General features: G+C 39.7%; 1 protein-coding gene across 1 annotated transcript in view; it reads right to left on the bottom strand.

Moving 5' to 3' along the window:
• The window catches only part of naaladl2 (N-acetylated alpha-linked acidic dipeptidase like 2), an 814243-nt gene extending 808159 nt beyond the window's left edge, over positions 1–6084 (bottom strand). The window contains exon 1 of the mRNA XM_033621483.2: positions 5691–6084. The gene's annotated coding sequence lies outside the window, so the exon portion shown is untranslated. The remainder of the gene's footprint in view (positions 1–5690) is intronic.
• Between the last annotated feature and the right edge of the window lie 8745 nt (positions 6085–14829).

Genomic DNA, 14829 nt, shown 5'->3' with positions numbered 1-14829 from the left:
TTAAAAAATATGTCCACATTACATTTTACATGATTGATGAAATTAATTGTGTAAATATTTGAGCACCAGTTGTCAAACCTAAAATATCGTCAATATGTTTGATTTTTTTTCATATTGCTCAGTCCTAGTCAAGACCATTCACTCAAAAAACCTCATGATGGCGCTAGAGGAAAAGTTAGGGAGATCAGTAAAGTCAACAGGATTCATCTTCTGGGGACCATGGATGTCTGCACAAAATTTAACGAGACAACGACCACACTCTAAAGTCTAATCATTTCTATTTAATTACTGTAATTTTAACCACACTTGGTTTTTCAGGGCATACTTGCCTTGGTTGAAAAATGACTCATGCTGTTTGTACATAAATGTAAAGCTGTAAAGCTTAATTTTTTATTGTAAACGTCAAAATGTAATTTCCTGTCTTCATTCAGTCCTCCAAGAGGCTTTGTGGATTCAGGATTCATTTGCACTGAGCTGTTTAGGATTTAGTGAGACTTCATGCGAAGGCGACCTACTGTATATGTGCAGCTACCTTGTCATGAAGCTACACACAAATCCACAGTATTCAAAGTGATTCTCAGGAAAAGCTGCTAGCCTTAAAGTGCATATGATGTAAGCTGGGCTCTGTTAGTGGAAGGCCTTTCTCTCTGTGTCTTTCCCTTCAGACTACCCGCAACATATTTTGTCTCTCTCTCTACCTGCGTCTTAATCTCACTCTTGCACTTTCTTGAGCTTCAGTGTCACATCACAAATTACCATGTCACCAGCAACCTCAGCTGGTGACATGAGGGCTCCCTGGAGACATTGGCTGTGGACACTAATAAAAATGTATCTAACACTCAGGCTAGGAACAAATGAAATGAATAGATGGTTAAAAAAGAGAGTGAATCAGACTACAGTTGTATAAATGTAGGTCACAGTCAAAATACGAAAAGAATCATTTGCATCATTGTCAGGCATGTCTTATTAAGTGGTAGAGAAAGTATTCAGATCCTTAACTTAAGCTAAAATTGGAATAATGCAATATAACGCCACCGAATGTCATTAAATGCATTTACTTTTTTTTATTTAAAAGGAATCTCTTACACAAGCGGGTCTACAATTCAGTTTACAGGCTATGGGGACTGCATCTCACAGGGGATGTTCCTAACAACTAAGGGTTCATTTATGCTCAAGATTTGATGTGTATACAATTGATAGATTGATAGATTGATTATTAACACTGCACGAGATATGCTCTCAATTTATTTGTGTAATTGTAATTTAAAGAGAACAAAAAGACACGCACATCCTAGAAAAAACTTAGACTGCTGGACCACAAAGAGGCATGTAGTAAAAGTAGAGTCCGCACACTACTTTTTGGTTACTTTTCTTTGTTGCTATATTATTTTTGTTATGTTGGCATGGAAATAAATGAAACTTAAAGATCTACAAGGAGTGTTCATGTGATTTTACACATTTATAGTGTGAAATTAATTAATGCATAATAATCGTGATAATCGTAAAACCGTGATTATTTCTCTGACAATAATCGTTCCAAGAAAATCTATAATCGTGACATCCCTACTCGGTATATTTCGAGCTCTAACTCAACCACATGTTATGCAAAACACACGCCATTCATCTCAAATGTAAGCTGAGACGCCGCTGTTTCCACACATATGCGCCAAAGCACCACTCACAGCAGCCGACATCGCCCCACAACGCGTTCTGCTGACTCTGATTGGCTTGGTGGGTATAGCGTCATTCTAGTGGCTAACGAATCAAACAAGATATCAATCACTCAAATCGGCCAAGCCGTCACAGAGGTAAGGGCCTTCAAAGCTCAGAATAGAAACTCAGTTTCAAATGTAGTAGGTGTGTATTGGTCAGTTTGGAGTGGGAAAAAAACGAAACGGACAGTTGTATGTGTATACCCTAAACAGCAGCAGGGATTTACAGAAACAAAAAATGAAAGATATAGGCTTGTACATGACAAAAATCACATGCAAACATGGCGCAATTTTGGAGAGCTCACCTGAATTTTCTGTGCTAAAACCTCTCTAATATTGTTCTGCTTCACTTGATCAGAATCAACCTTTGCAGAGTTAATGTTCACATAATGTACTATGATTTGATAGAGGTTTAGAGCTGCAGCTGCATCATTCCAAAGGGATACTCATCCTAAAATGCTTTTTTTTTTTAGGCGAACCTCAAAATGTTTCATTTGTGCTGTGTGCCATCTTCATTTACTCTTCACATATAACACATATACTGATATTTACACATCTTAACAAATCTCACAAATGTTCCCTTTACCATGACACCAAAAGTATTCAAATAGAACTTGTGGTTGCAGAGATATATTCATTTCATTATGGATATGCAATTTTCGAGCAGAGGCCTATAAAATAAGCTTAGCTTTGAAAAGGTTAAATGATCTTGTTGTTAATTCATGTTTTATGGCTGCTGAGAGAAGTTTGCCTTTAGGGCTTCAAGTCAGATAGCTCTGACGTTACAGGAAAAAGATGACAGTTTTGGTTAAAATGAAAATATTTCTTCCAGAAAGAGCTCTCTGACAGAAAGCCCTCAAGGATAACTTATTCCATGTGCTCTTTTATGTGTGTTAATGAAGTCAGTTCAAAGTTAACTTCTCTGCACATAATATTTACGCATTGTTTTTTATCTTTATATAACCAAAAGTTATAGAGAAAGGGTTGACAGCTTCTTCTGTGAAGGACTGTGTTAAATGTTTATATAGTATTGTCTTAAATTGATCACAGGCCCTTGAATCACATTGAATCGAAATGGGTATTGTGGTAGACTGTGTAAAATTAGCAAATATCGTGTTGTCCAAAGAATCAATATATACCGTATCGCAATGAAACTGGTGATTGTCACCTTTGCTGGTAATATAGTGAAGAGAAAGGTCCATCCCCATGTTGTGATGTATTTAACAGCCTCACAGACCACCGACAAAAGGTTCATTTTTACGACCTCCTACAACGTCACCTGATTAGTTGTTGCTGTGACTCCGCCCTCTAGTGCTATAACGTGGATGTACCTATGCCAACATAAAGGACGCATGGAAGTATGTGAGCAGTGGTGTTTACAACGTTTGAAATGAACGCATATATTTTAAAATGTATAATAACCTACAGGTCTGAGAGAGTGCATATCTTTGTGATTTTAAAATAACTAGAGGAAACACAATTTTCTTGAATCTTATAATATCTCATATTGTGTAGCCTTTGTAAATGCTTGTGTTACTGCTTTGTGGCGGCACTTGTCGCTGGAGGTTTGTCAGTCTCTTTCTTTTTTTTGAGCCATGCACTGTTCTTATTCGGTAACATGATTGTGCTCCAAGTGCTGAAACAGACTGGTGGCATTACCTTTGTCACTGAAATGGTTTTCCCACAGTGTCAACATTTGATTTCTTTCTGTTTGGTGTCGTCTTCACAAAAGTCAAAATGCATCCAATCGACGGACGCAGTATTTCTCTTTGGTACAAGCTGGTTAATCGCCAGCAAATATTTTCTAATATGTATAATGTGTTTAGAAAGAAATCACTGATTTTACTTGACCCAGACTTATTAACTTGTTAAGCCCATATCAGTAAGACCTTAAATCCTGCTTTGTAAAAAAAAAAAAAAAAAAAAGCCCAAATTACATTAGTTTTTTAAGATATATATTTTTTCAAAAAAGGGACATTTCTCTGTTAGTTCAGAAACAGAATGGGTTATTTCGTTTGTATTTGTTTATAACTACAATATTATATTTAATATTTTGTATGGAGCTGTTTTCTTTTATATGCTGCTAAGAAGACACCCCAGAAGATAGGTCACTCAGGAATAGCTCCATCATTGTTAAAAGTCAAAAAAGATCATACTTTATGATGTTAGTTTAAATAAATCATTAGAACAACATAAAACAAAACAAAAATTTAAAATATTAAAAATAAAAGGACTTTTTTTTTTCTTGCTGTACTGAAAATGTACTGAACTGAACCGTTAATTTGTGAACCATACTGATAGGTACCATACAAATTTAGTAGCCTGGGCTATTATTTGCATAAATAACTCTCAACAGGCCTATATTTGGGACAGGCCTTTAATTTCTTTCACACCAAACTGTGCTCAGCAAAGATCATTCAATCAAGTTGTTTATTTGAACCAGTATGAATATTACTTGTATAAAAATTAGGTGTTGAATAACATTGCAATTACGTGTTACGTTATGACACTTGTTTCACCGCACCCGAGGATAATGGCACCCGGCATAACACAATACCACTTTATTCTGTTAAAACAATATTGATAACTTGGAATAATGTTTATGAAAAAAAAACAAAAAACATTTGATTCTTTTGATCAGTGGACCCTTACAGACTAAAGGAATATAAACAACTCACCAGGTAATCAAAGAAAGGACACATATTCAGACTTTATGACAACTACAGAGGAAGGGAGTCACCACCTTTTGTCATGTCCGTAAATCTGAATGACGTGGGGTCTTCTCCAGTGCTCATGGCTTCAGTAAAATTAAATCAACCAAAGAATTACATCCAAAGAACTTTTTTAAAAATGAACTGCTTGGCAACCAGACCAGGCCTTTATTGTCAAAATGTGTAGCTACACCAGGCTAGTAAAGGGGACAGGGCGCAGACCAGGCTTTTAATTGAAGTAGAATAATCTAGAATAGCATGTCATGTTTTTATTTGATCACGTTTATTGTGTATTCTGAATCTGCAAAATAGTTACCTTTGTGAATTAAATAAAACAGTATTTTCTTATTTGAAAAGCGGTAAAATAAAAGTATAAAATAGCATTCAGTATTGCAAGTACCTTAAAATTTGACCTATTAAGTACAGTTCATGAATAGATTGTAGCTGCATTCTATCACCCTCATCATTCTCACAATTGCTTTTGCTGCTCATTTCTATTGAGTTGGTCCTCTGTGCTCCTTTCATTTAGATAGGTGACAAATATTTTAGATTATAAAAAGTCTCTCTGCCTTCTTCTTCCATCTCCCTTTCACACACACTCACAGAGAGATGCAGTGCTACCTGATACCTGCAGCCACAACACCTGTTAAATACCAACCCCCAGCACTATGTGTACATGTGTGTACATACTACCCCTGACACATGCAGAACACAGTAAGACAAAACCACAGCAGGTAGGCAACTTGTACTGCAGGTCCCTTTACTCTCCCTCTGGCCCTCTGTTTGAGAATGTTACTGAGGAGGATCCTCTAGAGGACAGGATACAAATACATGCAGCACACGGTGACTGGGCTGGCCTGGTGAGGTGTGTTGCATGGTAACCGGTGCACCTACACACTCATTATCAGCCCCCATTGGCTGGTCAGGGAGCAAATGAAACTGAGCTGCAATAACTGTGAAACTTGGTTGCTGTCCCTTCTTTCTCTTTTGCCTTCCACCATCACACTCGCACTGCATTATGGGTAGATTTTGATGTCAAACATGACAGCAGGTTGTTTACTGGACTCAAACTCAAAGCAGCAAATGCTTGTGTAAAGTGATTAACCTGAATGACTCTTTAAAGGACCAGCAGCTTGTAAACACAGCCAGTGATGGATGAAAGGAAGAAATTAATTATGTCAATTTAGGAAAAACAAGCACATGCATACACAGTCACACACCGGCCTCAAGTGCTTGAGCCGTTAGCAAACTGAATCTATACATTTACCTTGCAAAGCTGAGCTGGTTGAGTGCCCCAGTGGTTGCCTCGGTCTGTGTCTCAAAGAGGGGGCAGCAGAGGATAAAGGCCGCTCTAATAGCTTTTATTCTATGCTGCTGCTGCCTGTGTTTCTCCAGCTAATACACTGGAGCAGACAGAGAGAGCTGCCTGCTTGTTTACCTGACACCCTGCCTGCCTACAAAACACACTGCTTGGTTACTTGTATGACTGTTTAACTACACCTTTCTGACTGCTCACCTGTCTACAGTAACTGCCTGCCTGTCCTTAGTGCTCACCTTTACACCTGTTAGTCTGCCCTGGCTGTGTTTTAGTAGCACTGTCTGCCTGCATGAATGCTAGCTTCTCTGTCTCTCTCTCTCTGTGTACTGACATTAGCATAGCCCTTCCTCCTCTCTAACCTGCACTCATCTAACCTGTTTCGCAGTGTGTTGCCTGTGTGTGTGTGGGTGTATTTGTGTTTGTGATTGGCACTGGTCTTCTGCTGTAATTCACAGTGGTTAGGTTTTACACACTGTAACCAGACACACACACACACACACACACACACACACACACACAGTTAATACTCGGCTCCCTGTCGCCACGCTATTGTAAGCACATGTTTATTCATTGAGGAAATGAATTAAAATGCCATTGTGCTCTCAGTCAATGTGTGACTGAGTATGCCATTGTGAAAATATATTCTTTTGGATTAATACTTGTTTACGTTTTTGTTTTCAAGTCAACCATTATAATTGTCAGAAAAGCCTTCTGGAACTTTGGAAAAGACATATCATAAGCATGCGAGAGGTTTAAGATATGCATACAGTACCGTATGTCCTTCCTCTGCTTTGTTACTAATATCATGCTGGATATGTAGAAAAGTAGGGGGTGTAATGGAAGGGAAATATGTTGAATTATTTTCAAAAGGGATTTAGGCAATGCATAATGTGATGTTTATGCATATTGTAAGGATATTTTAAATGTCAAAAAGCTCATAATGCAAAAATAAGTTCATAATGTAAGACAACCATAAGTGAATATTGTAACAGTTTTGTACATGATGTACTAAGTTATTACATTAGAAGAGAATTATAAAAGCATAAACTAAGCAAAAACTAGAATTACCACACCACAGCTGTATGCCTTTGTGCACCAGTCAAGTTTATCTTATAGTTTACATGCATGTCTGTGCCCCTCTCCCCTGGCAGCACAGATCTATACAATCAGAATGGTTTCAAGATTACTTTCCCCAATTCAGTATCTGACCAAATGTCTCCCCTTCTGTACCTGAGTTATGATGTTGAGTGATGGCCAGAAAAGTGTTTTTGCAGAACATTATGATGTTACAGTGAGGCTGACCTTTGGGACATAAAATGTCATCGCTCCATTACTGTATTCTAAGAGACAACTGTGTGAAGTTTTGTCATAATTAGCATATGATTTTTTGTGCTATGGCCAAAAACACTAACCTTGACCTTTGACCACCAATATCAAATCAGTTCATCCTCAAACCCATGTGAATGTTTGTGCCATATTTAAAAAAAAATCCTCTAAGCTGTTTTTGAGGTATGCCATTCTCGAGAATAAGATGGACGCAAGGTCACAGTGACCATGACCTTTGACCACTAAAATCTAATCAATTCATCCAAACTAACTTCATTCAAACTATAACATGTTCAGAGGTTGTGTGTTGAAGTTAATGATTCATGGCTTAGAATGAGTGTTTTATATGCCATTCTGTCTGCTTTGCTTTTTTTTTAAATAGCAAGCCATAACCTTGTGTAAGTACCAGAAAGAAGATGCTCTGGAGGGGGAAGAGGAAAAAGCAGCGCTGCTCTTGGTGTGAACCGCTCTTGCACACCCAGTGTGGGCATACAAAGTCTGCCTAACTCCTGTGTCCTGGACCAACAAGGCCAGGACTGAAGAAAGGCAGACTCCTGCATGCCCACACTGGGTGTGTGAAGATGACTGACATGGAGAACCAAGCTTATCCGAGCCTAAGTTGCCATGTAGGCTCAAGAACGCCCAAAAGTGCCCAAGGGCTCCAAGAAGTTCGACCGGGGAGAAGAGAAGGACCAGCTGAGCAAGCTGCCCCGTGGGACAGCACCAGGAGCGGTTCACACCAAGGAGCAGTGCTGCTTTTTCCTCTTCCCCCTCCAGAGCATCTTCTTTCTGGCCTGCTACAACTCAGGTGAAACAACATAATTTTCCTGTACTGGGGTTTGATGCGTAGTTTAATAAGTATGGTAGGGAGCATTAGATAAAACTAGGATTTCCCTTAAGTTTTCAGATGTTTCCTTTTTTGCTTCCCATGCCGCTCAGCTGTTGAATGGTGCTTTTCACAGGTCCATGTTGAAGTTTCCTCTGATAATTATCTCACCATTGCTCATTGCTTCATCTGGTTCACTCTGGTCATTCATTCGTTCATTAGCATCGCTGTATTTATTTCATTCCACTCATAGTTGCATTTACTCATTGTCTTGTCTGTTGTTAGTTGTATTACGTCTTGGTCTTCTGTGTCAGTAGTTTAGAATAAATGTTTGTCAATAAAGTCGTTGTCTTGGTTTTCTGTAGGATTACATTAAGATCCTGGCTATTTGAGCTCTATTTGAATTGACAATTGATCAGGGCTCGACAGTGCGAGCATTTCACTCGCATTTGCGACTAAAAATACAGTACAGGCCAAAAGTTTGGACACACCTTCTCATTCAATGCGTTTTCTTTATTTTCATGACTATTTACATTGTAGATTCTCACTGAAGGCATCAAAACTATGAATGAACACATGTGGAGTTATGTACTTAACAAAAAAAGGTGAAATAACTGAAAACATGTTTTATATTCTAGTTTCTTCAAAATAGCCACCCTTTGCTCTGATTACTGCTTTGCACACTCTTGGCATTCTCTCCATGAGCTTCAAGAGGTAGTCACCTGAAATGGTTTTCCAACAGTCTTGAAGGAGTTCCCAGAGGTGTTTAGCACTTGTTGGCCCCTTTGCCTTCACTCTGCGGTCCAGCTCACCCCAAACCATCTCATTTGGGTTCAGGTCCGGTGACTGTGGAGGCCAGGTCATCTGCCGCAGCACTCCATCACTCTCCTTCTTGGTCAAATAGCCCTTACACAGCCTGGAGGTGTGTTTGGGGTCATTGTCCTGTTGAAAAATAAATGATCGTCCAACTAAACGCAAACCGGATGGGATGGCATGTCGCTGCAGGATGCTGTGGTAGCCATGCTGGTTCAGTGTGCCTTCAATTTTGAATAAATCCCCAACAGTGTCACCAGCAAAACACCCCCACACCATCACACCTCCTCCTCCATGCTTCACAGTGGGAACCAGGCATGTGGAATCCATCCGTTCACCTTTTCTGCGTCTCACAAAGACACGGCGGTTGGAACCAAAGATCTCAAATTTGGACTCATCAGACCAAAGCACAGATTTCCACTGGTCTAATGTCCATTCCTTGTGTTTCTTGGCCCAAACAAATCTCTTCTGCTTGTTGCCTCTCCTTAGCAGTGGTTTCCTAGCAGCTATTTGACCATGAAGGCCTGATTGGCGCAGTCTCCTCTTAACAGTTGTTCTAGAGATGGGTCTGCTGCTAGAACTCTGTGTGGCATTCATCTGGTCTCTGATCTGAGCTGCTGTTAACTTGCCATTTCTGAGGCTGGTGACTCGGATGAACTTATCCTCAGAAGCAGAGGTGACTCTTGGTCTTCCTTTCCTGGGTCGGTCCTCATGTGTGCCAGTTTCGTTGTAGCGCTTGATGGTTTTTGCGACTCCACTTGGGGACACATTTAAAGTTTTTGCAATTTTCCGGACTGACTGACCTTCATTTCTTAAAGTAATGATGGCCACTCGTTTTTCTTTAGTTAGCTGATTGGTTCTTGCCATAATATGAATTTTAACAGTTGTCCAATAGGGCTGTCGGCTGTGTATTAACCTGACTTCTGCACAACACAACTGATGGTCCCAACCCCATTGATAAAGCAAGAAATTCCACTAATTAACCCTGATAAGGCACACCTGTGAAGTGGAAACCATTTCAGGTGACTACCTCTTGAAGCTCATGGAGAGAATGCCAAGAGTGTGCAAAGCAGTAATCAGAGCAAAGGGTGGCTATTTTGAAGAAACTAGAATATAAAACATGTTTTCAGTTATTTCACCTTTTTTTGTTAAGTACATAACTCCACGTGTTCATTCATAGTTTTGATGCCTTCAGTGAGAATCTACAATGTAAATAGTCATGAAAATAAAGAAAACGCATTGAATGAGAAGGTGTGTCCAAACTTTTGGCCTGTACTGTAGGTGTGTGCGAAATGTAAAAAATATTTAATGAAAAAAAATCACCCGAAGCAGCCTATATCTTTGTCAATAAAAAAATATGACAATCTAACTGCAAATCTTGGAGGAACTCCAGCCGCCTTCCCTCTTCCCTCTTCCCCGTGTGACACGGTTATGGGCGGTTTTCCAAGCCACTGTCGGCACAATGAATATAAGTCCCACTGTCGGCAGCGTGGAAATAGCCAGTGTGGAGGAGATGGACCGGGTGGATCTCCGGGGAAGCCTGCTCCATTCTCCCTGTAGTTCAAATAATTTCAACTCTGAGCTCAAATCAGAGCGGTGTGCGACACCAAGGGTAGCGGTGCCGCTTTGTCAGGCGTTGCTGCCCTCTCCATAGACAAACAATGGGACAGCCAGCGCAAAGCGGTTTTACAGGTGATCATGTGTAGAGGCATATAAGGACCGTTCGCCACGGTACCGCTGCTGGGCAGGGTGGAAATAAAGCCCTTTTCACACAGAGCGCGCAAAGCGCAGACCTCCGCCGACAAACCCATTCATTGTGTATGTGCTACCGTGGCGCAAGAGCGCACCGCTCTGCCGCCGAGCTGAGCAGCACGCGAGGGGGGCGCATGTCGCGGCATCTGCGTGCCGCCAGCCTGCGCTTGAATTGAAATTTTTTTTAATTTCACCGCAACGCGCTGTGACGACACCTTGGCACCGCACGTCCAATAGCAGAGAAGAGCCTGAAGTAGACCTGGAAGCGGTCACCATGGAGCTGTAGCTCCTGAACGAGCCTGTACTCCCCCAAATCCTGTCCTCTGCGCCCTACCCCGCGGTGGGCGCCGCGAAAGCTCTGTGTGAAAGAGGCTTAAGTCCTGCAGAGTTTCAGAGGACCTGGAGAATGTTTTAGGATAGTAATAACATTATATAAGATAATCATATTGCAAAGATAATATATATAAGATAATAACATTAAAGACAAGATTAAATTGCAATACTTTTTCAAAACTTGATGATTTTACCTTTCTGTACATTTTGTATACAAATTCATTAAATAATTTTGCTTGTAAATGTCTATTTGCATCACGCTTATTACGGAAAACACATTATTTGATCAATTTACATTGTGCCCCTAAAGTTCTTTGTGCGCTCCTTACTTTTTCAACTTAGGAGCACATGTGCTCCTTGGGAAAAAGGTTAGCGTCAAGCCCTGTTGATAATTAATAATTTCCCCAAAATGCATTAAACATTCTTGTCTGATCAACAAGAGGTGTGGTTTTATTAGTCTGACTATGAAATTATATCGCTGCACATAATTAAAGTGGTTATGTTTCATAATTCTTATTAACATCACTTTTTCCTAATATTGAGCTAATCAAACCCTACAGTATTCATGGTGAAAAACGTAGGCACCTGAATAAACTGTTTATAATCAAACAAATCTTACATATGAAATAGTGGAGAATGCAAACCCTAAATGAATCATATCAATCAAACTTTTCATACAAAATGGTGGAGAATGTCGGCGAGCATTTATTTAATAAATGCTGCCACAGAACAAATTATAAATTATGTAACAATCAATATTTCCTACACTGCGGTACTAAAACACGACGGTACATATGATACCATAATGTTGGAGTACCTCAGGTACCACTACTGTGGGATAAGTTCAAAGTTCAATCACAAGAGGGTGAGTGTCCATGCGCTGTCCAATAACGGAGCACGCTGGCCACCTGGCACTCGATATGCAGCTGCAGTGGTTTGTTTTCCACAGAGCTCTACCGTACAAGCATTTTACTCACATTTGAGACTAAAAATACTTTTGTGCGAGCAAAAGAAATCATTCAGGAGCATGCTGTGCGAACTACAGATTTCAACCAGCAGCAGAAACTAAAGGCGAATCCTGCCGGTTGTGGGTTGAACGGGGGTCACAGACAGGAATACGGCGGTCAAATATGGCAGCCATAGTGCTCCGCGGCACAAGATAACGGCTTACCGGCGACAGAGAAGTCCAGCTCCAGATTCAATGAGTCTTCGTTGGTGTCATGACTGCCCAAAAGTACCTGAACAGCCGAGCCGTGGCGGCACACAGGTATGTGACGTGTCAGAGGAGAAACGAGCCATTCACATTTCTCTCTTGGTGGCAGGTAACGCTCCACAAACCTCACCGCACTTTAGGGACTGTTCTTTACTTTTGAAGGGACTGTTGTTTACTTGTCAGGGGAGGAGGGTGGCTGGTTGATTTTTATTTTATTTATTTATTTCGATCCTCGCTATGTTAATCACTTATCGATGCTGTTTTTAAAGTATGAATAAGTCAGTAAGTAATTTATTCCATTGAAATATCATTGATGTATTATAGAAAAGTGATTTATCTTTTTATAAATGACAAAAGGCACAACTGCCTAATTTTTGCTGTGTTATCGTGATACTACCCAGAACCGTGATACTTTCACTGGTATCGTACCATGGGTCCCAGTTTTGGTACCGTGACAACACTACTACATAGTAGTGTCTAAGTGATTTGTATCTGTGCTGTTCAGATTAATTTAACAGGTATTTTTTTGTTTTTTGATAGTGTATATTGCACTAGTAGTTTAACACTGTCTTGGAATTTAATAAATATTGACAACCCTTACAGTTGCATATTTGTTTTCAGGATGGGATTTTTCCTGTTAACAGGATTTCCTGCTTTTCTGATCTCCTTTTCTGACCTTATTACCTCAAGTTGTCTTTTGGGACATACATGCATACATACGTACATATCATACTTGCCTGTAGAGAGGAGTTTATTACAGCCTCATATAAAATCAACAATAATGATAATAATACTAAAGCAAACAGAGCACTGGTATCGGAATAGTATAGGTATCTGCAGATATCTAAATTCAGGAATCGGGATCGGCTCGGAAGTGAAAAAATGTGGATCGGTGCATCCCTAATCTCAATTCAGTTTTCAGTGTGTTGCGTTCAGGCGTTGTCATGTAAATAACAACTTCCAACACTTAAACAGGTCATAGCACAAAACAGCAGCATGTCAAGTGACTTTTTACTTTATTATATTCAATAAAATTGTATGTTCCTAAATCTTGAGACACCTCATATGTAAGCTAGACAGACATTTCACCTGCTCATACTGTGCACACATGTACTGTATGTACTTAGTCCTAAAGAGCCCTTCTGGTGCCAGCAGATACATAGAAACATCCCAGCAGGCTGTGCTTTGCAAGCATACAAAAAAGTTTCACGCATGTGAAAATTATTTTTCATGCGTGTGCTTCACCTCCGCTGCTACAACTCCATCCTAGGGGAAACACTGCTGTGTGCGTTTTGTGCAACAGGTGGATGTTGTAGTCTACTGGTAGAGTAGAGAGAGAGCTAAGTAGCGTTGAAGTAGAGTAGAGCAGGGCAGAGAGATGGAAGCAAAATATATTAAACCCAGTGTTAATACAGCAGAACTGGAGAGAGGGTTGAAAAATAAATAGAGGTGGGCATGGCTCAAGTAGGGCGCAAAATTATAGACGGAGAACGATTGACAAAGTTTTCACTTTAAGCCCTGACACTGTCATTTTTGTGTAGGAATTAAGCTACAATACATGACATATGTTGTTTTAATTAATAAATACAGTGTGAATAAAGATTACATAACATAAAAATAACTGCAGTCTTTGTTATTTGATAGCTACTTAAATTAAACAATTTTTATAGGGCAAGTAAAAACTGACTTCGGGCAAGTAGATCTCTGACCAACTTGCCCGACCGGGCAAGTGAAAAAAAAACCTTAGCATTGAACCCTGAAAACTGTTTTCTTTTCCTCTAAATACTCTATTCTGTAAAGGTTTGAAACAAGGCTTTAAACCTAGAATAGTAGCAGCAGTAATAGTAGTAATAGTAAAAATGGTGGTAGTTGTAGTAGTGGTTGTTGTACAGTAACAAGCAGCTGCCATCCTTGTGACAATATTCTTTTTAAAAAGTAGAAAGTAAGATATTTTAATTAATTTAATATTTTATTTTAATTGTAACTGAACATAATTTGGTTGCTGAATAATATTAATAATTCTTGCACATGGTCTGAATAAATTGTATAAACCAAGTGGATGAAGCCACCATGACCATTTTGAAGCCTTGAGTTTGAAAATTTGGTCATCACCATCTTGGTTAATTGGAGCCACAAGTGACCATATTTGGACAAGAGGGTGGAGCTGTGAAGGAGCGAGGGGTAGCTCTGACCCGAACCCAAGTGCAACGCCATGGTAGCAACTTGTCAATCACAGAGTAGCCAGGCCCTAAAGCATATCCTGCGTTATTGTCTATTCTAATCTAAATGGGACCATAACTTACCAAATGAACATCATGCTGTTTTGAAACCATAAACTCATTGAGCAAATGTTTACTGAGGTGACAATTAAAGTGAGAAGTGGGGCCATTTTCTCACAGACATACACAGAACTTCTTTTTTGCAACCAGTGGAGTCGCCCCCTGCTGGCTTTAAAAAAGAGTGCAGGTATAAGGCACTAACGCATTGGCTTCACGTTTCAGACCTGGAGATAACCTCTTGCTCATATGCCATCTTGATCTCTTATGATGCATTTCAAAGGTTTAAGAAGTTTTAACCAAGGTAATGTTTTTAGTGTTACAACTTAACTTATGCTTGTTAATGTCAACATACACAATCACTTAAAAACAGAGTGCTATGGCATGCTTCTTGACATCTTCATCTCATTTATTATACTGGATATTAAACATAAATGTACAGTTTTCAGTTAGATCACCAGTTTCCCTGATTACCCTGGCTTTTTTGAACACGCCAGTTTTCATCTGGCAGGGAATGCTGATGGACTAAAATAAGCTTCCTCCACATAA

This window comes from Epinephelus lanceolatus, chromosome 6, assembly GCF_041903045.1.
Source record: "Epinephelus lanceolatus isolate andai-2023 chromosome 6, ASM4190304v1, whole genome shotgun sequence".
In the NCBI taxonomy this organism is placed as follows: domain Eukaryota; kingdom Metazoa; phylum Chordata; class Actinopteri; order Perciformes; family Serranidae; genus Epinephelus; species Epinephelus lanceolatus.
This window is presented reverse-complemented; position numbering and strand designations above follow the sequence as displayed.